Genomic DNA, 21,725 nt, shown 5'->3' with positions numbered 1-21,725 from the left:
GCGGAGCCTCCGGCAGCTCCGCCCTTAGGAATTCTCATTGGTCCTGGGTGTCTGGGTTGGCCGGCTCCTGGCAAGACAGTTGGCACCCAGGGGTTTCATTCTGAGTTGGTGTCTCCATAGCCTTCTGGACCCCAGTCAGGAAAGAACCTGAAACTTTAGACCTAGGAGAGTCAAGTAAGGTGGGTGACCTCCTCGGCCATGTCAGGGTCTGGAGGATACCTCTCCAGCCTTATCCGGGGAATGGGAATTGGCAGTGTGACCTCAGGCAGACCACTTCACCTCTTCACCCCCAGCTTCCCACCCATAAAACAAGAATTTGCCCATTTTAAACACGGATTTCTGGATGCACATTGTAAAAGTTTCTTTGGGATCAACAGAAGTCCTGTTCTACATTAAGAATTTTAGGTTCCAGGGCCTTGGGTTTTCAGACCGGAAAATTTCAAAAAGAGACTTGGAGACCCAGAAATTGAGGATTGAAGCTTAGCAGGCCAACGGGGAGAGGTGGGGCAGACTGTGGGAGGAATTTGGCCAGATCTCTCCACCTCTTCTCCTTCCCATTTCCCAGACCTCCCACAGAGGATTCTTTAACTCTCACAAGATCCCTTTAGAGACACCCAGAGACAAGGCCTCCGTTCCCCCTGGCCAGGTGAACTTCCTAACAGAAGCACTATGACAGTGTCCCCTGAGCCCTGAGTCCAGTGGCCCTGGAACCCAGCTTGCCGGAGGCTCAGGTTAGAACACCCTGGAGGCTTGGTCTTGCTCCCCAGGGGAGTGGGGCAGGGAGGGACTCATCTGGAGGGGCAGGAGAGAGCTGAGGCTGTGACAAGATGTCCAGAGGCACCTCTGGGACACTGAGGTCAAGCTCCTTCGCAGACCTACCAGTCCTGGAGGTGGGGAGGTGGGAGAAGGGAAGAGGCAGGAGGGAGGGAGCTCAAGGAAGATACAGGAAGTTAAAGCAAATGGGCAGGAGGGAGGACCTCAGGGTACAATGCACCATAGATTCCTCTGGCCCCAAACCAACTTCCTTAGAGCTCCTCTGGAGCCCAGCCAGCCGAGAAAACATTTCTGCGCTGGTTGGTAGGGGGTGGGCCTCTGGAGAGAAAGCCCCGTTCATTTCTCCCGGGAGACCTCACTTTCACCTGGGAACCTTGGGGGCGGCTGGAACAGGTACAGCCTAGGAGGAGCCAGTTTCGGGTTCTCAATGAATGGCCGGTGGTTTGGGGCTATTTTCAGAATTTCTAAGAGGCTTTCACACAAAACAAAGGCTTGAGAGTAATAAAGAGAACTCAGAGCTGGGAGGTGGGGGTGTGGGGGGGTCCTCTGACTCAGGAACAGGGAGACTTAGATGAAAGAACCGGGGGCTGGCCTGCTGCAGACTTGGGGAAGTTGCTTAATCGCTCTGGATCTGGATTCAAAGTTGCTGCAAGAATTCAGCAAGGACAAGTGTGGGGTGTGGAGTCTGAAAGCATGGTACAGAGACCCCACACACTGTGGTGCTGAGGGTGTGATTATTCTTGCCTCTGATATTGTTAGCATCGCCTCAAGTCTATACTCACCATTTGTCTCTGTCTATGTGCGTTATGTGTTTCTATTATTAATTGATCTCTATCATGTATTGCTCTTACCTCTCCAATCTTTAATCTACCATCTACCTATCTTAGTCATCATATCTATTTTTACCTTCATTATCTATCTTATATATAATCTTCTAGATGAACAATTAGATTATTAGTGCTTTCATTGCTCAGGACTTATATTTCTACGTAAATAATCCATGAATTGGTTAATAGACTGGTTGCACCTGGGAACCAAAGCAATCTGTATTTGAAAGAATAAATTCCAGTAGGTATGATAAGTGGTCTCATCTTCAGTTTCCAACAGTGCTTCTGTCTAGTGCCAGCTTCTTAGATTTCTTTCAGATCAACTGAAGAAATTCCCAGTGTGGAGTTTCCAGGGAAGCCATGTTGTTTTCCAGTGGTTGCAGGCAGCCTGGCTGCAGAACCCTGGCACCCTCTGCACCATCCGGGTCACCTAGTTCCAACTGTGACCTTAGTCTCAGGACACCTGAGGTCAATGGTATTTCGGGAAGTCCAGCTATGCCACGAACTACCCACGGGCACCTCAATGTGCACCTCCTAGTGCACAAGGCTACACACCCTGCTACAATCTGTCCCAGAAAAACAAAGGCCACAGTGAGATAGTACTTAGTGTTCTGTGCCTTGTACATACGTCATGATGCGTAAGGGACACTGAGAAGACACAATAGCCCCACCCTCCACACAGTGCTTTGTGATTTTCTGAGTCTTTTGCTGTGCATGTGTCTTTCTTTCTTGAGCTATATAATCCTGTAAAGCAAATGAGGACTGTCTCCCATCCTTCCTTCCTTCCTTCCTTATTATTATTATTTTTCATTCTTTTCCGTGCTGGGGATTAAACCCAGGGATATTCTACCAGTGGGCCACCACCTTAGCCCTTTTTAATTAAAATTTTTTTAAAAATTTTGAGACAGGGTCTTGCTAAGTTGCTGAGACTGGCCTTGAACTTGCGATCCTCCTGCCCCAGCCTCCCTAGCCACTGGGATTACAGTTGTGCGCCTCTGTACCTGGCAAGGCTTGCTTCTTTATTCTTGAGATGAAGCTACACCAGAGTTCCTAGTGACTAAGCAGAAGCACCACTGTGCACTGGAACAGGCCTTGGATTTTTGAGACAGCTGCATTATTAGTGCCCCTGCTGCTCTTAATCAGGCCTTAGAGGACTCAGCAGCCATCGCCCTGCCATCTCCCACACTGAGCTGGGGGCACCCTGAGGTCAGATGCCTAGTCTTGTTAATTGGTGCCTCTGATACCAAGATCAGTGTCTTGGCCACATAGTGGGTCCTGGGGAAGTCCACACAGCCAATGAATTAATGCAATCAATGGCACAGGTACACCTGGTAACCGCAGTGTATTACTTACATCTGCTTCTAATTCCTATTAATAACAAATACATACCTCTCTGTAACCACCCCCCCTTCCCCCAGCACTAGGGCATAAGATTGCAAACTCTATATACTTAAAGGACTGGAGACAAAAAGAAATGGTGGGTGCTGGAAACTCCTTTCTTGGCAACGTCTCTGCAGTGGAGAATAGACAGGCAAAGAGGGCGGGCATTTCCCACAGGGATCTGCCCAGAGGCCCCTGTCAGCAAGAGCCATCAGGGCGCCTGGGAAAATGCACCTTCTGGGCTTCTCTGCAGACCTGCCAAGGCCTAAGAATTTGAATTTGAAGAAGCTGCCCAGGGAAATTCTGAACCCTGAGGACCCTGCTGCAGGGCAGAGCCTTTTCATTGCCTGGTGACTCAGTTGCTAAGTACTACTGGTGCCTGTCCCCTCCAGGCTGGCTTAGCCTTCTGGCTCAGCCACACCTGGTAAGTGGGAAAGCACAGTCCACTACAACCCATGACAGAGTACACACATGGCGCACACCACCGGGGAAGGGGCATGCACACTCACACAGACACACATACATTTAATGCCATGGAGTGACTCAGGGGAAGTCCTTGGAGAAGGGACACTGAGGCTGAGTCCTGGAGCCTGGGGAGGAGATGGCCAAGTATGTATATGCTAGGGGCAGGGGGCTCAGGCTGGGTTGGGGCAGCTGTCTCTCAGGGGCTCAGGATGCCCAGGTCCAGGTAGGTATCCTGATTGGAGGTGGGAGAAGTGGCTCCTCCTCCTGGGGGCCTCCACCTCAAGCTCTGGAAACCCAGGTTCTGCAGCAGCAGAGCCGGTGCTCAGCTGGAACCCTCCATGCCACCTGCTCTGAGCCAGACTCCCCTGGTCCCAGAGCCCCCCAGGATTGGGCTCCACACCTTGCCCCTGGGGCTCCTCTCCCTCTGCCTCTTCTTGGGAGCTGCTCAGTACCTGGCACCTTTAGGAGCTCTGCCAGTGTTACAGACCCCAGAGATTATTCACAAGGTGCAAACACCATCCCAGGTGCCGTGGGTCACAGGCTAGACCAACATGGAGGCATACAGGGTCCCCAGCGAGGGGCACCATCCATACCCTCACCGTACCCCTGGGAACAGGTGGCTCTGTGGCAGGTTTGTAGCACAACGCCTATACCCACAGTGAAACTTCAAAACCAGAAGAAGGCAAACTGTGTCCCCAGGTGCCCTGTGCCACTTTATATACTATAAAGAGCTGTGCCCAGTACATGGAACCCAGCCTTCCCATGTCCCTTGGCTCGAATAATACATACTCATGCACACACATATACACATACACATGCACACACATGCATACACAATACATGCATACACAGGCATATACATGCACATGTACACACACATGCATGCACCTACACATATATGTACATATGCATGCATATACATACGTACACATAAATGTGCACACGTACATGCACACGGTACATACATACACACACATACACATACATTTTTAATGCCATTTTCAGAGGGCAGGGCTGTACACATTATTTCTATTGATCACCTTGACTCCCTGGTCACTTCCCAGAGGTTCTAGAATGCAAATATCCTTCTGCCTTTCCTACAGTTCCCTAGCTGGACCTCTCAGGGCTGTTCTATTCACCAAGTGGGCTCTGCCCACCTTGGGTCCCTGGTATCTTCTTTGGAAGTCAGGAAGCATCTTGGGGTGAGGGGGCTGAGGATCTGTGTCACAGGGGCATGAGGTCTCTGTGGTAGCCCTGGGAACTCAGGGATCTGGGATAGCAGGTCCTGTTGGGGATTAGAGGTTTCGGTCTCCCTGGCTGAGTGACCAGAGCACAGCATTGGGCTGTGACATCTTGGCGCTGACACGTCCTCCTCCATGGCTGATGCCGGCCCCTCCCCTGGCCAGCCTGGCTCCAGGGTTCCACCTGTGATGTGGGGACCTTCATTAGCAGGTGTAGAACGCCGTGCCCTTGGCTCAGCAGAGAGGGATGCTTGACACATGATTTCACTGTGGCTTCCAACGTGGGGCCCTGAGGAGCCAGTTTCACCCTCCCTGGAAGCATCTGTGTTGTAAGACGCTAGCGTGGCGCCCAGTGCCAGAACCCAAGGCCCGGGTGCTGGTTCTGCACATGGAAGATCTTGGTAACATCTGGTTCTCAGAGCTCCTTGGTGCCCTCAGCTGCCTGGGTGTCTCCGGAGTCTCCTGTGTCTCCTGTTTCCGGAGCCTTGGATACAGGCCTCGGCTACCCCAGTGACCTTCAGGGCAGCTCATCTCTAACCCGGGAAGGACCAGAGGCTGCTAATCTGCTTACGGGTGGAGATCACAATAGGCTCCAGCCAAGTTTTCTAGTTTCTTAAAACAATAGGACTTTTATTGTCTTCCCTTCATCCTTTCAACAAAGGTTGAGGGCCTACTATGTGTCAACTGTTCCTGTAGGTGTTAGGCCCACAGCTGCGAACACAACACAGCTTTAGTGTGGGGAGATGAGCAGAGAATAAATGCAAGGGAGGTGGAGGCCGGGCAGGGCGGGAAGGAGGCCGGGAGGAGCAGGAAGCTACTAGAGGGGAGGGGGCGGGGGAGGGTCTTTGCTAGATGGGCCTCAAATAGAAAGTGTATTCAAAGAAATGACATTAGAGGACAGACAGAGGGAGGGGCGCTGTCCTGCTCTGGTTTCTCCCGTTTCACCCCCTCCAGCCAGCCTCTCTCTAAAGTCGCAGCACAATCAGGTGGCTTTATCATCTTTCTGTGGTTATTTCTCTAAATAAAAACCCAAACCCTTTTGGCCTGGCGTTCAGGATATGGCCCCAAGATACCTACCCTCTGTCACTGTCACTTTGCAGTCAGTGGCCCACGTTGAAGTGCTCACAGTTCTCCAAGTGCCCATGCCCCTGCCACCCCAGGGGCTCAGTCTCTCTGCATCCCTCACCACCTGCTGAGACCCCTCCTCCCTCTTACCCATCAGCTCCCCCCCCACCCCTCCATGCTGACCTCCTCGTATCACCCAACACACTCTAAAACACAGAGTGCATGGTTTGTATTCTCGCTTGTCCCCACCAGACTGTGGCCCCCAGAGAAATTATTTGCCTCCCTCCATCCTTAATGCGAGACATAGAACCAGACACCCAGTAGGTGTTGAAAGAAGTAATGAATACAGAAACAAATTCGTTTTTGTTCATCTCTGTCACCTTTCTGAGCCCTTTCCAGTGCGGTTCACCTTATTTAGCAAGCAGGGCAGATGGGGCCCTTCTCCCCAGTGTCCTGTCTTTCCATGGTCCCCTTTGGTCTCCTTTCTACTGTCCTTCCTTTGCCTGCCCACACCGTGTCTCCTTCCCCACCCTCCTCCACAGCCTGTATCTTCAGTGTGATCCTGGGACGTGGGCCCTACAGCTGAAACCAGCCCTCTCTCCTGAGGACCTGCACTTTTCTCTGGGACCCCAGTTTGAGAGTGGCTGCAGGTCCTGGTTGGCTAGAATGGATTCCATTTTAACTAGGAGGTGTTTTGTAGGCCAGGTGGAGCCATCTCACCACACCTAGGACAAAGGCAGGTGCTGCCCCTCTCCTGGTTGCTATGACCCAGGTCCCCAGAGGGTCACCTGGCTTGAACACACTGGCCGGAGTCTGGGCTTGGAGTTGGGATTTCTGGTGGCCGCCTTCAACACACAGCTTGGTTCAGCCTCTCTCTTGTACCCCTTTGGGTTTTGAACTTCAGAAACTTGAATTCTCGACATGGTGTTTGCTGGATTCCTGGCTCTGCCGTGAACCTGGTGCGCAGCCTATCTGATCTCTGTTTTTTCTCTGAGCCAAGATTCCACTTAGTCATGAATGTTTTCAATCATTTAGCACATAGTTGGCGAAGGTTGGCCCCCTTGCCTGGCTGTAAATCAAGTGTCAACAATGTTCTCTGGAAAGGGCCAGAGAGTAAATATTTTAAGCTTTGTGGCATACCGACTTTGTCACTGCTCTTCAACGCTGCTGCTGCTGCTGCCCAAACGCAGTCACAGGGAATGTGTAAAGGGGCAGGTGAGGCTCTGTTCCAGTCAACTACAAAAACAGGCATTGGGCAGGCTTTGGCCCATGGCCTGGGGTTTTCTGAGCTCTATTCTAGGCTGTTAATGACTCATGAACCTGAGCCTATGCCCAGAGCACCACTGTGGTGACCGGGAAGCCTTTAAGTTAAGCGCTTTGAACACCAAATACATTTCTATAACTTTCCCCACTAAGTAAACCCCCGTCTTCTCCTCCTAACCTTGCTTTGTGGAATATATAATGGAGTACATACAGACTATGTGCAATGTATATGTACATATGTTATAATTTTTCCTGCTGATTTCCCTCTCCAAGGGCTTCAATCAGCTCTCCTAATTTCCACCTTTACCCTGCCCTGCCTTCCTGATGTCGGTCTCAGGGTTGGCATTTCTTCTGAATTCTTGGGTTATTCCTGGCAGGAACTATAGAAGCGTGATCCTAGCCAGAGGCATTTTGCTCCACCTGGTCAACCCTATGGCTGGAGTTGCCCCAAAAGTGGTGGCAGGGGACTTCCTGGAGGGGATTGGCTTGGATTCCAAAGAAAGAGTCATTAAATGCCACAGTGACCATCCAGAGCACCTGATAGGGGGACTTACTGGCAGTCTTGCAGGGATCTTTTTGATGGATAGGAAGACCTGGGTGTGTCTGCCCCCAGGTCGGGATATGGGGTTCACTGGGGCTCAGGAATGTGGCTCAGGGCAGGGCTGGTTCCCACGTGTGTGGCCTCATGGTTAACCTCAGTGTTTTCAAGACACACTGCCATCAGCTTTCTCAGGGCCTGGGAATAGTCAAAGCCAGGTTCAGGCTCCAGCTTGTGAGAAAACAAGCAGCTGGCGCCTGTCAGGATGTGAGAAAAAGCAGGGGTGTCGGGGACCCCACGTGCTGACTTCACCCCTCTCCTCTCAATGCTGACCCACCCCAGGTCCATGGTGCCCCGGGCAATGGGAGAGGAGGAAGGGTCCCCTCTTCACCAACTCCTCGAGGCCAGGGAACCACTCTTCTCTCATCAGAGAGGCAAAAGATGACCCGGGGCTGATCTGTGGTCCCTGCATGCACCTCCAGACCCTCTAGCTCCTCCCTGGAAACCCACCCCCAGGCCCTGGCACTGCTCCCCTATTCATAGCCCATTTAAAACCCCTTTCTGCGGGGGACTTATATGTCACCCATTCACTTCCTCACTCAGTCCTTCAAAAACATCCAACAGCCGCCTCTTATGTTCTGGGCGTGAGACAGACATGGCTGGTGTCCCTACGAACTTCCAGGTCAGCAAACGTTTCCTGAAAAGGGCCTGTGAGGAGGCCTGAGGCCTGAGCCTAAGCAACTCCATTTTAAAAACTCCATTTTTAAAACTCCTTCAGTCTCACCAGGACACCCACAGAGCCCTCCAGCATGGCCTCAGACAAGTCACGTCCCCTCACTCTGATGAACAGAGTGAAGCCCCTCGCAGGCTGTCCTCGCCTGGTAAGAGGGAAAGGCGAGAAGATCAGGGTGGAGACCACCAGACCACATGTTTCTGACCCCAGGGTGAATGGTGTCAATGAGAAATCCAGTGGTAGCTAATAAGGATTGAAAGGGGGGTCAAAAGCCCCCAAATTTAGTACAAATAATAGAGCTGATGAACAGGGGTTCAGCCAGCTGAAACCAGGATGCACTCGAGCTGGAGAGCCTGATGAGGACCTGACATCCCATCACTTGTCATGGTTCCTGAGCCTCTGCATGATCCTCACCACTCTCAAACTCTACCGTCTCCTCTGGACCTTGGTGAGAGCCGAAATTTCTTCCTACAACCCCTTTCTCAACCAGTCGTCCACTCCACTCAGGAAAAGCCTGCCTTGGTCACCGCGGTCTGAGTGAGCGTGCATCTGCTGGACATAAAACCTAAGGCTTAAGACTTCCTGGAGGGGATTGGTTTGGATTCCAAAGAAAGAGTCATTAAATGCCACAGTGACCATCCGGAGCACCTGTTAGGGAGACTTACTGGCAGTCTTGCAGGGATCCTTTTGATGGACAGAAAGACCTGGATGTGTCTGCAGAGGGAATGTCTGTCATGATTAAGTGTGTTTTGCAGTGTTTAGAATTGATCTAGAATTGTTTGCTGTGAATGGATTATGTCTCTTGCAGTGCCTAGCATTAAGGATTGTCATTTTCTTGATTAAGAACCTATAGAGTGAAATTGTATTGAGAAATTTGAGTAAATAAAGCAGTAAAAGGGGCAGAAGTGCGTGGACATTCTTTATTTCTCCCCTCGACTACATACGTTGCAATTTTGCCCCTTTGCGACAAACAGCCAAATAGGAAATATTTGCAGCTCTGAGGGCACAGCCTTTTACTTCTCAAAGCAGTGACAGAGGTTTGAATGGATGGGCGTGGCTGGGTTCCAACAAAACTTTATTTACGAGAACAGGCAGAGGGCAGGATCTGGCCCCAGGGCCCTAGTTCAGCTGTGAAGCACTAGCACTTGTTAAGGGCTTCATCCCGGTGCTGTGTAGACGCTGCACTTCTGTGAAACACCAGCTCGTGAGATCCGAGTACAGGACTCCATACGAAAGTGAGGTCATGTGAACACTCAGGAAAATACAATTGATGGTGAAAAACTAAATAAAATGGCACCCAGCCCCCAAACAGCAGAGGCTGGAGTTTGGTGGAAGCGAGCGCAGCAGATGCCAGTTAAGAAGAGCTGTGTCATCTGCGCAAGATGAGAGCCTCCATAGCAGAGGGGACTCTGGGATCCTGGAAGGCGAGCGTTGTCCTCGGGAGCAAGGGTGTTCCTAGACCAGGGGACAGTGTGAGTGGAGCCCGGGGAAGCTGTCCTGTGGAGACGCCCTTGCGCAGGGTTAGAGGAGCAGGCAGGGGGCTCTGTGGTCCTCTCTTGTGTGCCATGGGCAGGAATTGGAACTGCTGTTTCTGGGAAGTAAGGAGTTAAGAAAGAAGTGGATGATCACTTTTGTATTGGGTATCAGTCTCTCTGGCAGCCATTAGGTAGGACATTGGAATGAGAGAAACTGAAGGCGGAAGGCTAGCAGGGAACTGGGGTGGTCTGGGCCCCACAGACAGGGACCCAAGGTAAGGGACATGATCTTAGAACAGCTTCCTCCTAAATGTCCCTCCTAGGTGGAGGAAGAGGGGCTAACTTAGAGGATCTCTTTGGCTTGTTTGCTTTCTTTCCCCAGGATCCTGGTTGGGGCTGGTTTTCCCTGGGACCTCAGGGCACTGGGGAGGGCTCCAGGGGAAGTAGGGGCCAAGTTAGAGGAGCCCAGAAAATCCCCACCCCTTGGCATTCACTGGGGAATTGTACACAAACCTCGGCCGTTAATTTTAGGGTGTGGGTTTCCACATCTGGGTGTGTTTCTTGGTGTGTAACACAAGCTGGATATATCGATTCTTTCTTTCTTCTTTTTTCCTTCTTCTCCTGTCAGCCAATGCAACTTGATACCAGCTCTGAAGTCACCAAATCTAAATAGGAAAAAAAATCCAGATCCGACATCTCGTTTCGGAACACACGGAGGTCACGGCAAACCATCTTTCTGAGTCTTGGCAGCGGTGTCCGATGGGACTGGGTCCTCAGGGCCTCCTCCTGCTGGGACTTCATGCTGATCAGCTGGGCATGGACCTTTCCTTGATCTGGCTAAGGCTCTTGTTCACTTAAAGAAACCTGTAAAGATTCCCCATTAACTTTTATTTTGTTTTGTAAGTGATGAAATATACACAACATAAAGTTTGCCACTGTAATCATTTTTTGAGTGTAAAAGGCATAGCATTGAGAACATGAACGTCCTTCTACAATCATCAGCACCGTCCACCCCCAGAACCCCCCCTCTGCACCCATCAAACAGTAGCTTCCTCTTCCTCCCTCTCCCCAACCCATGGTGTTCCCATTCTACTTCCCGTCTCTAGGAATCTGATCCCTCCTGGGACCTCATATCAGTGGAATCGTGTAGTAGCTGTTCTTTCGTGTCTTAGAGTTCTGGGTTCATCCATGGTGACCTACGGGTCAGGATGTCCTTCCTTCTGAGGTCTGGGTAAGACGCCAGCATGTGCTTTTCTATTACAGTTCATCTATTCCCACACTGATGAGCACTTGGGTTCTTCTGCCTTCTGGCTGCTGTGGGTGGTGCTTCTGGGGAACCAGGAGCCACCAAGCTCCCTGAGGCTCTGCTTTCCATATCTAGGGGCGATGCCTTGAGGGAACACTCCATCCTCCCGTATTTCCTTTGTGCTCCTCAGGTGATGGACAGCAGTGTAGTAAATTCCTGTGTGGCTTTTAGAAAGAGCATTGAACTTGAGAGTCCTGGGCTTCTGCACAAGCTGAGCTCTCTGGGTTTATTTTCCTTCTCTAGAAATTGAACAAACGGCACACACTATTGATTTTATGGGAATAGTGTGGAGATCAAAGGCACTACTAGTGTGTGTGAAGGGCTGGTGAGCTGTGAATCATCTACCACTCTTGGGAGTGCTGGTCCGTGGTTATTCCTGGGGCTATGCCTGACCCTCCACTGGGAGACCTGTGTTTAGACTTTCTTACATGTAGCAGACCAGGGTTTGCATGGAATTGACTCTGTCATCAATTTCAGGTGGACCCTAATCAGTGCAAGCCTATCCAACCCAAGTAGTACCAGAGTTTTTTTTTTAGGATGGATCATTGAAGAAAATATTTGCAAGGGCTTTTGAGAAGTCTTATACTTCTGATTTTCCCTTGGAGGGAAGGTATGCAAGGATGCAAGATCTGGAAATCAAGCAGCTGTTTTGCTTACATGAGGTAACACCCAGAGCTTCTGAGAGGTGTCAGAACTCCTAATGGGGGCTGAGGATGCTATTAATATCACCAAAGGACTAACGATGAGACAGGAAGCCCTGTCTAAACTGCTAGGTCAATCCTTGCCCACAGGAAGATATTAGCTGTTTCCCTAGACTTTTGAGTTAAGTAAACCAATGGCTTCCCCTTTCTATTTAATATCTTTTGAGCCAGATTTGATGGGACTCACTTTTTCTCTCACTATCTGATTTAACTCTCTCCTGAAGATCTGGTCACCTCATTGATCCCAACTCATACTGCAGATTTCTCTGGATGACTTCTTTCTTACCAAGTTCTGGCATCAGCATCATAGCATCTAAAAGCAGAAAGGGGCCTCAGTGTTCTTTGATTCAAAGGGGTTTGGGTGTTTTTAATAAAAAATAATTTTTATTTCCAAAAAATAAATCTTGCCAGGATCCCAGCACATGAGGCAGGTAAGCATGAAGCTGGCACTGAGGTGTAGGGGAGCCAAGTGTGTCACTCCTAAATTGACCTACATGTCTAAGGTCACAGAACTTGTTAGGTCTACCAACTCCCACTGGGTGCTCTTTCCAACTGAGGCACAGTCTCCTCCAGCCTTTGTGGTTTGTGTTAGTGGGGCCTCTGCTGCATGGGGCTGTGGGTGTGGGCTGCAATAGCAATCTCAGGTGCATTAGTCAACTTGGGCTGCTATAACAAAATATCCTAGACCAGCTAGCTTAAACCACATTTTATTGTCGTATGAAGACTGGGAAGTCCAAGGTCAAGCTGCTGGGTGATTCCGTGCCTGTTGGATGCTGGGGACACCATTGGGCATGACTTGATTTGCTGTATTCAGCAGGGGAAGCCCCTGGACTTGCTAATCATGTGATGATGAGATGCCCCAGGCCTGGCACCTGGTCTCTAAGTGCTGAGGGCCATTGCCAAGTAGGAATGATGCATCGAAATTTCCTTGCCAGCGTACCCCATGTTAAATGGACTTGCCTTGGAAATTTGCTGTGACATTGCATGTGTCTTTGCGAAAGGTGACCCTGCTCAAGGACTAGGGTGGATCCAGGTTTAAGGTGTATCCTGCAGGTTTTAGAAAGTATCCCGGTTTAGGATAATTTGGGTTTAAGGCGTTCCGGTTTAAGACAATCTGGGTTTTAGGGAAGTTCCAGGTTGAAGGTTATTCCTGCTGGGAATGGGGCATTCCTGCTGCCTGAGTTCCCGTTGAGTTCTCGTGGAATTCAGAAAGCATTTGGGACATGAATTGGCCTGCAGAACTCGGATTTCCCCAGAACGTGTGTAGAGGCTGGTGTGAGTTCGGGAATAAAGAATTGCTGTTTGAATCTACAAAGCTGTGAGTGGCTCATGATTTTGTGCCCAGCCAAGACTGCGGCATCTAAGCTGGCATGTCCCTGGTAGATAATGCAGGCAAGTCACTGGGGACAATATCCAGTCATCAGGGCAGTTGCAGGGTTACTGAGGATTCTAGACAGGTTCCAGTGGGCAGCGGGCCCCAAGAGCCCCAGGCCTTGTCCCTGGGACACTGAGTCCAGGCTGGGAGCCTGAGCAGCCAGTTAGAATGATGATGGCCATTCTGAGCTCGGTGCCAGTGGCCCTGTGGAGCTGCCACATGCCATTCCCGGGCTTAGTCACACAGTCTCCTGCCTGGTCCACATTAGCCTCCTCCCAGCTCCTTCTACCCAGTGGTCACATGGTGCATTCTCATATTTCCATCTCAACTTATTTCTTCTCTTTACCCTGCTTTTCTTCTCCCCCCATGCCTCATCCTCTACCCTTCATAATTAAGTGACTTATTATGCTTTTTACTGCCTGTTGGTCTCCTCTTACAGAAAGTGTGCTTCGTGTGGGCAGGTGCACTGAATAAGCTGGAGAGTAGCTCAGGCTTTGCGTAAAAGCTGTCTGTGAAATGCAAGTGCATCTTGTGTTGTGGAGACTTGGGTGCATCCCCAGGAGAGCTCATTTCTCTATGTAACGTTTCCAAACTCCGAAAAAAATCTGAAATCTGAAACATCCCTGGTCCCAAGCATTTCAAATTGAGGATACTCAACCCATGAGTACATGTTGTTGAACAAATCACAGCCACTCCCTGATGGTGGCATTTTGGTCTTCCTGTCTTAGGACACAGAGCCAGGGAGGTGGGATGCCGTGCCCAGAGTCACGCGGCTGATGAGGCTGACGGTCACCTCAGCATTCCTTCACAGCCTCTGGGCCCCCGCTGCTGCTTCACGACTGGACTCTTGGCCCCATGGGTTGCTTCTGTGTCCTTCCAGCAAACTCTCTTCCAAACTGATGTGAGATGGACGTCCTTGGGTAAGGAGGTCTTCCCAGGTAGAGCTGGAGGAGAAGAAGCTTTGCTGGGTGGTGGGGGTGGTGATGGCGGGTCGTGCTGAACTTTTCTCAGGTTCATGTGTGAAGAGGTTAAGGACACCTGGATGAGGGTGGTGCATTGGTCAGTTTTCCATCACTGTGACCCAGACACCTGACAAGAACAAAACAGGAGGAGAGGTTTGAGTGCAGAGTTTCTGAGGTTCGGCACACGGTTGCTGACGCATTGCTCTGGGCCTTAATAAGGAGAACCGCAGGGTGGAAGGACATGGCCCAGGAAAGCTGCTCGGCTTACAGCAGTGGGAAGTCAAGAAAGCAAGGAGCCAGGGACAGAATATATAAGCCCCAAGGGCACACTGCCAGTGACCGACTTCCACCAGTAACATCTCACAGTTACCACCCCAGGATCCAAATTATCAATCCATCAAATGGATTAATCTACTTATTAGCTCACTACCATAATCCAATCATCTCTCTCTGAACATTCCTGCATCCAGTAATGAGATTTTGGGGGATACCTCATGTCCAAACCAGAGTGGGTGGGGAGGAAAGGGGTGGGTGGCAGGGAGGTGATTTGGCACAGGGTCTCAGCTCCCAAGGAGCAGCTAATCCTAGGAGGCTAGAGACTAGACCAAGCCCACTTCTGCCCCAGGCTTCTGGCTTGCTCTGCCCTGGATACTAGCAATGTGCCCCTCCAGCCCAGCTGAGAACATGTTTCTTGTGCGTCCTGTGTGCAGATGTGTCAGACAGTGGCCTTGCCAGGTCTCTGTCTGGACGACCCCAGACCTGCTGCCCTGTAGCTGGCTGCCCTTCTCCAGGTAGCCGGCATCCTCTCCTGGTATCCTAATGAGGGGCCCAGGTCTCCAGCGAGCCCCTTCTAGCATGAGTTCAAATGACTCCTCACCTTCTCCCCACTCCCCTGCTCTGCCACACCCCCGTGCAGTGCCTGTCCCATCTCTCTGGTGACACCCCACCAGCTACCTCCCTGAAAGGCTCATCCTTTCCTTCCCCAGCCACTGAACAGCTTCGAATTCTTCAAGAGCCAGACTCAGGGATGGCCTGTCTGGGAGGCCTTCCTGCTCGCTGACAGACACAAGCACGCGCACACACACGCACACACAGATCCTCTGTACACACACCTTACACATATGTCCACGCACACACACAAAGGCACAGACACACATGGACCATGCAACCTTCACACACACACAAAGACACACGTACATACATCCTAAGCCCCACTCACACAGTCACACACCTGTTACATTGGCACATATATCCACAGCCCCTGCACGTGCACACATACCTGTGTTCCCTCCCAGGTGCCCCTCGCTAGTCAGACACATTGAGATGCCCGTTCCCCATCATCCACACTCCCACAGTTGCCTGCGTGACAGAGCAGGTCACTCAGCCTCTGTGCTCTGTGGCATGCTGGGCACGGCTCTTCCCCAGCACCCTCTTCTGGGCTGTGGTATGTTCATTCTCCGATCCTCTCTTTGACTAAGAGCCTGTCTCAGCTGCAGGCTAATGTGGTGCCTGGCACACAGAGGGATGGAGATGATTGGGAGGTGTGTGTGTGAACTGAAGTGAGCTCATGCATGACGGGTGGGAAAGAGACCCCTGGAAAGGATTCAGGCAGGTGTCCCCCCAGGAGCGGGTATCCCTGGCCACGGTAGGGTTGGGGTTGCTCAAAGGAAGCTTTACCTTGAATATCCAGAATCAACAAATGGAAAAGAAACAAAACTACAAAACAGGTGACTGTCCTGTGCACCCTTGGCCAAGAACCCCTGGTCAAGAGCACCAGCCCAGGGGAAGCAGATGGCTCCCAGTCACACAGCAGAACCGGCACTTGAGCCCTGGGTGGCTGTGTTGACTGAGCCTGCGTCATGGAGCTCACGTGTGCAGGCTCATGATCCCAATAGCACCAGAGACAGGAAGAGGAAGAGGAGGGTCGTTTGCAAAGATTGGTGGGGGTGGGAATCCGTGTCTTTGGGGAGGTTGTGGATAGAGAGCAGTTGTTTTTAATTGGAGGTGATTTTGTGCCCCCAAAAGACATGTGGCAACCAATGTCTAGACACACGTTTTGTCTTAGAGGCTGGGGGGAGGGGCGGAGAGAGATGCAAGCACCTTACAATACACGGACAAAAAAACGTCAACGATGCCATCATGGAGAACCTCTGACATGGAGAAGGGAATGTGGGCTTTCGGAAGAGGTCTGAACCCAGCTCTGCTATTTCCCAAATGTGTGGCCCTGGACATGGCTTGGAACTTTGATCTTTTCAGTTGCAGAAGGGAATAATTATGCCAACGGCACTGGGCCATTGGGAGGATTGCAATGCAAAAGCAGCCTCCTCAATCACAGGGCACACAGAAGGCGCTTAATAAACAGCCTCCTTCCCAAACCAGCCTTCAGAACCCACGGCAGACAACATCTGCTTCTCCTCTGCCAGAACCATGCAGCGTCTTCCTGCTCTTTTGGTTACAGAAGTATCTCTGCTCTGCTGGGCCTTGCCTGCCGCGACCCCTCGCCAGCAAGGAGGACACGACACAGGATTCTTCTTTCAGCAGTTTATTCAGGCCTTTAATTATGTGTCTCTGGAAGCTTCTTTTACTACTACTACTACTACTACTACTACTACTACTCCTACTTCTACTTCTACTCTACCACTACTACTACCCCTCTACTTCTACCACTACTACTTCACCCGAGCGCCCCAGCCTTGATAAAGCACATCAAGCCCCAATGCACAACTGCCACGTGGATCTTTCTCATAGGGTATTTTACAGCTACGTGCCAACTCTCCCAAAACAAGGAGTTGTTTATCACAGGCCACGGCGCTTATCAGCGCCATCTTGTAATGGCGGCCACAGTTCACAGAAACGGCTCACCACACTTGCCGTCTTCCAGTTTTGGAACTGTATCAGAGTGTGAGATGGGGTTCCAAGTCTCTCATCTCCAATCCCCCACTTTGAATGTACACATCTTTCTGCTTTGAACATATGCACTGTGTGTGTGTGTATGTGTGTGCATGCAGGTGTGTGCTTGTACTTGTGTGTGTGCTCACGCATATCTGCCTTTCCTCTCTTTTCTGATTAGGTTTTCAGCAAGAAGATGGAAGGGCAGTCCTAATTTGGAAGCACAACATTTTTATCTTTTGATGAATCTGAACCCACACCCTTAGGTACCCTCATGATCTAAAATAATTAGGACCCCCCACCATCTTCCCTAGGATCACACTGTCTGGCTCCAGCTTTCAGAGGCATCTTCCTTTCTTGTTTGGACAGAAAAATGTCATGGAACTTCAAAGAGGGATCTTGAGGGATGCTTCCCAGGCCCAAGCACCTGGGGGCATTGAAGCTGTCCTGCCTGCCTCAGGGGTTCGGTGCCCCTTGCAGGCTGCCTGGATAGCTGTCAGAGAGCCCAGGCTCAGAAGAGAGGTCCGGTAGGAAGTTACTGAGCCAGCCTTTTTCTTTCCACCTGCAAAGAGCTGAACTCTTCTCTGCACCACGAATCCATTCCGTGACCCAGAATCTGCACAGCGGTCTCTTTAATAGCTGCAGAGACCCGGTAGTCCAGTCCCTATGCTCCGCTTGCTCTTGGGCCCTGGAGCACGACTTCTGGGCCCTGGTTGAAGAACTTCTGGTTGGCAGCAGCTGCTGGAGGCCGAGCAGACCACACACAGCTCCCTTTCTCCAGCTGCTGTTTTGGGCAAGGCTGGGCAGCAGGGCCTGGGTACTCGCCCTGCCTGCCTGGTGCCTGCTGTTTCCCCACCTGCGCAGGCCCTCCCCCTGCCATGGACAGATCTTTCCACAGCTCCCAGGAGGCCTGCAGGCTTAAAGACCCAGCCATTCCTTCCTGTGACCTGCCCTGGCCAGTGAGTAGCTTCAGAAGCTCCTTGAAGGCAAAACTAGAAATGCCCCCACAGAACCACTTTCCAGAAATTTCCGGGGTCAATCTGTCTTCAGGCCAAAGGGACACTCACTGAACTCGGAGGGATGGAAGAGATCATCTCTGATCCTCAAAGGCCAGCTCCTCTAGGAAGTGGCCAACACACCCACCAACTGCAATGCCCACTTCCCCCTGCTGGTGTCTTTGAAAAGCACCCACCTGGATCATCTTGCTAGGCGTGCTCCCATCCACCACAGGCTGCGGCTCTACGCAGAGCCCACCACGCTATTCTCTTCCTTGAAAGCCACTAATGGCTCCCATTGCGTGGTAGGAAGTCCTAAGTTCCACCTTCTTCCATTCTCCTGGTTCCCCCCACTGCCTTCCCAGCTTTGGTCCCTCTGTGAGCTCATTTTACGATGCCCCAGGCCCCAGACAAAGCCACTTGCCCTTTCCTTACTGCTAGGCTTTGCTGCTCTGCTTCTTTCTCCTGCTGGGCCCTTCCTTTCCCAGCACCCCCACGAAGCTCCCTCGTCCTTTACGTCCTACCCTAGGTACCTCTTCCTTCCCCGAACCTCCTATTGGGATGACTCTCTGTCCCACAGCACGGCCAAGTGGGACTGAATGGTTACATATTTATCTCCCCATATCAAAAGCTCTTTGAAATCAGAGACTGATTTATTAACCATCCCGCAGCCCCTCTTCCCTTTCCTGGTATCCACGCGCTTGGCATAGACAAGGGATCAAATCAAGTCGGAATTAGAGCGTTTGCTGTAAACTCTTTTAGAAGCCACCAAGGATGAGAGATGGGGCTGCAGTCTTGATGACAGAAACCCAGGCGGAGAGAGGTGAAGCAGAGCCGTCAGCTTGGAGACCCATCAAGAAAGACACGGGGCCTCCCGGGAGAGCCGGCCCACATGGCTGGAGGCTCGTCCCAGATGAGGCCCCATGTTTTCCTGTTTGGTAGCCTCTCTCCTCAGCCTGTCCTCGGCTCTCTAGCTCCCATCTCTGGCTGTTCTCCAGGGGGAACTTGTGTCTGTAATGGTGGAATAATTAGCTCCCCATCCTGGCATGCATTAACCTTGAATTGATGGTGTCAGCTAATGAGAGAGAGGGAGCAGGGGTGCCCAGGAATTATGGCGCCTCTGACTGCTCTCGTCTCTCCAGGGCCCGGCCTGAGCCGAGAGATGGTGCACATTTTTCCACTCCCAGGTGAGAGACATCATTACGGGTTTTCCCAGGTCCCACGTCTGACACCAGTCATCTCTGTTTTAGTCAGATCTTCTCTCTTCAGATAAATTAAACAATACATTTATTCCCACAAAGATGTCTTTACCTGTGGATTTCTGGTTGCCGTGGTAACAGGGATACTCCAATCACAATCCTCACTGTGTGAGCCAGACAAGCTCTTTGGCGCATGTGAGTCTCTGTTTCCTTGTCCACAGTATCCATCTCATAGGGCTGTTGTGCAGATCAGCCTAATATGGGTGGAGACTCATTCCAAAGTGTGAGGCGTTAGGGTTGCCTTTGGTCCAGGTGAGCACTTTGATACCGGACTCCCTTCTGGACCTCAGTTTTTCTTTCTTTAAAATAGGGAGTTGCATTCGGCCATCAGTAACTCTCAAGGGGTTTGCCAAGGTGGGATGGTTCTTAGTCCTCCCGCACCATGACCAGACAGTTTCCTATCACCTAAACTCTCACTTCATTTGTTCCCCTCCATGACACAAAGGTTTTTATAGTCATGATGGTCCTAGAAGAATGACCAGAGAAGTGACTTCTCTTGGGTTTACAGGTAAAGCTTCTTGCTGCCAGTGGGAGAAGTCATCGCTCCATCACCGGCTCCTTCCTGGATGGTTTTTGTCTTGGCAACCAAAGTTTCAACTCCTGTGATGGTTCTTTCATTGGCATCCTACTTTCCAGTTTATGAGCCTTTCATTTTATATGGCGTAATTCACACCCCCCATAATCCCACAGGAAGATAGGAGTAAGCATCACTAGCCCATTCTACAGAAGGGAATGTCCATTCATTTGCCCATCCATCCATCTGCAGGACTTTCTGGGATGCACTTTGTACCAGCTGCTGTGGCTCAGAGGCTTGGTGTGTGTGAATGAGGTGTCACTGCTCCATGTGGAGGCTCTGGATCAAGATTAGAGGCCCACTCAGTGCTGGGTTCGGTCGGTTCTGGACCCCATATGGCGCCCCCTGCAGTCTGCTCCTGTTACTACCCCTCATTCTCAGCATAAAGGACCACACGTGATGACTGTTTTCGAGAGCCTGCCTGTCCTGACTCCCTCTTTGGGTTCACAGTTCAGCCCTAGGCACTGGGTGAATTGCTACCTGCTCTTGAAGCCCCAGCACTTCTTCTTTTAAAGTTCCACCATCTTGCCCTTCTTCTCTCCTGAAGCTTAACAGTGCCAGCATCGCACTTCAGATTCATCTCTGCAGCCACATCAATCACCTTATATTGCAATGATCTGCATACATCACTGACTGTCTATACCCATGATGTCTCTACACCTCCTCACAGAGCCACTCATGGGAAGTTGAAGAGGTCGGACTCCTCATACCATCCCTGAGTCCCAAGTCCAGGTCCAAGGTCTGGCCTGGACTCCGTAGATGTTGAATGAATGAAGCTGTTTTTAACTGACCATTCCCCTCCTTGAGTAATGTTGGGTTACTCCTTGAGTAATCTCACGTTCTTGGGTGAAGTTCAATGAGGAAGGGGACAGGGAGAGAGGACCATGGTGGGAGGGCGTTGGTAAGAGTGGATACTGGATTCCAGGCCGGCACTTCTGTTCTGGGGATAGGCTGTTTCGACACCCGCACCTCTTGCCCATAGCTCCTCCATAGCTACGGATGGCTGGACAGGGAGCTGCCTTCCTGACCAGCCATACTCTCTTCCTCCACAGATGCGGAGTCACAAAGTCAGAAAGGCAAAAGGCAGCCAGGTGACTTCTTAGAGGAAATTGGGAGGAATTCAAGGTGACTGTGCCTGGTGTCAGGCTAATTGTCATCCCCATGTGCGGCTCGTCAACTGTCCCAAAGTCCCAACTAACTCACCCAAGTCTACACAGCTGGACACAGTCTCCAAGAGGAGACTTGACCTGGGGCCTCCTGACCCTCACTGAAGGCCAGGTTCTGGTTGAGTGAATGCAGAGAAAGATCTAGAGGAAATCCGGCCCTGTGAGGTGGTGATGTGAGGTCGCTACAGGTGTAGGGAACAGTGGCTGACACCAGGCTCTACCTAGTTCCCCACAGAAGGGTCTTAGTGCCAAAGAACAAAATTACCCTGTGATGCTTATTGGAGCACAGGGCTGGCTTTATGCAGGATCATGGTGATGGGCACAGGGACCATGGCAATGGGATTTTGCAATGAAGGACAGTGGCTGGACTCAGCTTCGAATACATCCTGGGAAAATGAAAGTTTATAGCCAGGCAGCAGGGGACAGTATGTGGAAAGTGACTAAGAGGAAATGGCAGGGGTCAGGGGATTCTGGCTAAACCAACCGAACAGGATTCTTGCCTAAAACAGACATCTGTGATCAGACACCCCCCAGGGATGGTGGAGGGAAGGGCAGGTCTGGAGGGCGATCAGATAGCAAGGGAGGGGGAATTCCTGCTGAGACTGGAGGTCATCAGGAAGTCCCCAGAAGGGCCTAGGAGAAGGTTCAGGAGCATGATGAGATTTTGGGTCAAGCAAAGAATCTTTGTCATTCCATTAAAAATAAATAAATAAAAAGGTTGGGAGGTGAGAAAGGAA

The 21,725-nt window shown here is 51.1% G+C and overlaps 1 long non-coding RNA gene across 1 annotated transcript in view; it reads left to right on the top strand.

The window, feature by feature from the left end:
* Positions 1–96: 96 nt before the first annotated feature.
* Positions 97–21,725, top strand: part of LOC144378348 (uncharacterized) — a 49,912-nt gene continuing 28,283 nt past the window's right edge. Inside the window, exons 1-2 of the long non-coding RNA XR_013440031.1 lie at positions 97–731; positions 13,872–14,063. This is a non-coding gene — a long non-coding RNA (uncharacterized LOC144378348). The remainder of the gene's footprint in view (positions 732–13,871; positions 14,064–21,725) is intronic.

This window comes from Ictidomys tridecemlineatus, chromosome 1 (genome assembly GCF_052094955.1).
Source record: "Ictidomys tridecemlineatus isolate mIctTri1 chromosome 1, mIctTri1.hap1, whole genome shotgun sequence".
Taxonomy (NCBI): domain Eukaryota; kingdom Metazoa; phylum Chordata; class Mammalia; order Rodentia; family Sciuridae; genus Ictidomys; species Ictidomys tridecemlineatus.
This window is presented reverse-complemented; position numbering and strand designations above follow the sequence as displayed.